Raw genomic sequence first — 2636 nt, forward strand, 5'->3', positions numbered from 1 at the left:
TATTTTTCACACCTTTTTCTTTCTTTTTTTTTTTTTTGTTTTTTATACTGAAAACACACTTCCTACTTTCATTTAGCAACCAAGAACTAACTTTTATATTAGCATTTTATAGATTGGCGAGCATAAATACCAGTGATAATTTCTAAAACCCTTGCTTTCTTAGAACATTTTAGGATGGCACCAAACATTTTTCATTTATAGTCCCAAATCTCTTTAGTTTCTCTGTAAAAGGAAATTAGTGTTTAGCAGTGAATGTTTCAAAATCTTATTTTACTTGGAAATGACCTAACTATTCAATAGACTTCCAACACTTAGCACACTTAGCACAACCCTTAGAAATTCAAGTTACGCCAATCTGGAGAGACTATTTTAGACAGATATTCCTAAAGAATAATTATTCTTATTAGTGTGTATATAAAAGCTCATATCTCATTTACATTTTTTAGAAGTTTCTTCACTAGAGGTAATTTCCTTGTTGAGAGACTTGTAACAGATCTAATATTTAACTTATATTAAACCTAGGTACAATGAAAATATTCTACTTAATGTTAACTACTCTAAGACATGTCTATATTAGATAGGTCAACAAACAAACATTAATATTAGGTATTTAATACTGAATATTTCCCAGTTCACATGAACCTGGAATTTATTGTTTAATTTAGAATTATTTGATTTGTAAGCGCTTACCTTTTTTAAGCCAGTTAAATAGAGCTCATTTACAAATAACCTCAAAAATATTACCCAGAGACAAAGACATACCAAGACATATTTAGGCAGACACAGTGCAAGATCTAGCTTCATTTTCTAAGTTTAGTCATGAATTAGATATTACAATATAAAATTTACTAGTTTATAAAAAAACAGTTGAAATAAATAAAAAATTTTAAAGTCTTTTTCCCCTTTTCCCTCAGTCTCAGGAGTTAGAGATGGTCTAGATAAGTGTTCCTGAGAGCCCTGGTCTCAAGGCACAGGGAAAGAAAATCAAGTTCTAACAAAATGGCGGCAGGTCTAAACCAAATCGGGGCCAGACAAAGCAAAATGGCCATCAAAAATCACAACACAGAACACAGAGTTAAAACACACACATATAAACCTGGCAGTCCTCATCTAAGTGAAAGTGAAAGTGAAGTCGCTCAGTCGCATCCGACTCTTTGCGACCCGTGGACTGTAGCCCACCAAGCTCCTCTGTCCATGGGATTCTGCAGGCAAGAATACTGGAGTGGGTTGCCATTTTCCTCTGCAGGGGATCTTCCTGACCCAGGGATCGAACCCAGGTCTCCCACATTACAGGCAGACGCTTTAACCTGTGTGCCACCAGGGAAGCCCTTAAATACAAGAATACAGTCTCTCAGAAAACCTCCTATAGAGACACAGAACTTCAGATCCAAGTACTAACATCAAAGATTTCAAGGGAGGAAAGGAAGCCAGGTTGAAAGAAGAAGGGGAGGAGGTGGGAGAGGGGGGCAAAAGGGGTGGCCTTACAGACGTCTCCTGCCACTCACAGATACCCAGGCGTTATGGGACTTTCCCCTGGGCCTCCAGAGAAGGGAGGACTGGAACTCGGCCCTACCAGAAATCAGACCAGACCAGAACCAGAATTTGAGTTCTCTGCCAAGAGGAGGTGATCAGTCTCCAATCCTCAGCTCAGGCTGAGGGCCCTTTGACCAGATTCCTGTGTCCAGGACCGGGGGACTAGAAAAACGGGGAAGGATAGGAAGGGTTAAGGAGAGGAAAGAGAGAGGGAAGGGGAGAGAGGTCAATAAAGTCTCTTGTTCCTTACCGGTCGGGGCACTCTGGCCAGTTGTCCGTGTCAGGAGGAGACCAGGGACAAAAGGGTCCCAGTTGCGGCTGCTGGGTCTGGTCCATTGGCAGGCAAGCTACCCCTTGAGTACCCCGAGTGGTCAGGTTGTCAGTCTCAGTGAAGAAGAGTCCCACCAGAGTCGCTATTTGTTGCAGGCAGGCGGACTCCTTCCAGGGCCCGAAACTGGGCTCTTGTCCAACACGAGGAAATGAATTGTCTGAGGAGACACATGTGCTGACAAAGCAGGAGATTTTATTGGGAAAGGGCACCCGGGTGGAGAGCAGTAGGGTAAGGGAACCCAGGAGAACTGCTCTGCTACGTGGCTCACAGTCTCGGGTTTTATGGTGATGGGATTAGTTTCCGGGTGGTCTTTGGCCAGTCATTCTAATTCAGAGTTTTTCCTGGTGGTGCACGCATCGCTCAGCCAAGATGGATGCTGGTGAGAGGGATTCTGGGAAGTGGACGGACACACGGTGTCTCCTTTAGACCTTTCCTGAACTCTTCCGGTTGGTGGTGGCTTATTAGTTCCCTATTCCTTATCAGGATCTCCTGCCATAAAGCAACTCATGCAAATGGTTACTATGGTGCCTGGCCAGGGTGGGTGGTTTCAATCAGTGTGCTTCCCCTAACAACTCCCCGCTGAGAGACTTCTTGGGAATTAGGGAGGAAGTCTTTTCCTTCTGTAACTTCTTCCTGCTGTGCATGGGCGTAGGCCTGCCTAGCAGAGCAGAAGGCTCTCTCTCTCCCTGATAAGTTGGGGTGTTCCACATCTGAAAACAGTTTCCACCCTTTTAGTAACAGCAATTTAATTGGAAACTGTTGGCCCCTCTCA

At 43.4% G+C, this 2636-nt stretch overlaps 1 long non-coding RNA gene across 1 annotated transcript; it reads right to left on the minus strand.

Annotated features, from left to right (window-relative positions):
* Positions 1-262: 262 nt before the first annotated feature.
* Positions 263-2500, minus strand: LOC129652435 (uncharacterized). The gene is made up of 2 exons (XR_008714544.1): positions 1784-2500; positions 263-1328 (listed from the first exon to the last, which is right to left on the minus strand). It is a non-coding gene; the product is annotated as an uncharacterized LOC129652435 (long non-coding RNA).
* Positions 2501-2636: the final 136 nt, after the last annotated feature.

Source organism: Bubalus kerabau, chromosome 5 (genome assembly GCF_029407905.1).
Source record: "Bubalus kerabau isolate K-KA32 ecotype Philippines breed swamp buffalo chromosome 5, PCC_UOA_SB_1v2, whole genome shotgun sequence".
Taxonomy (NCBI): domain Eukaryota; kingdom Metazoa; phylum Chordata; class Mammalia; order Artiodactyla; family Bovidae; genus Bubalus; species Bubalus kerabau.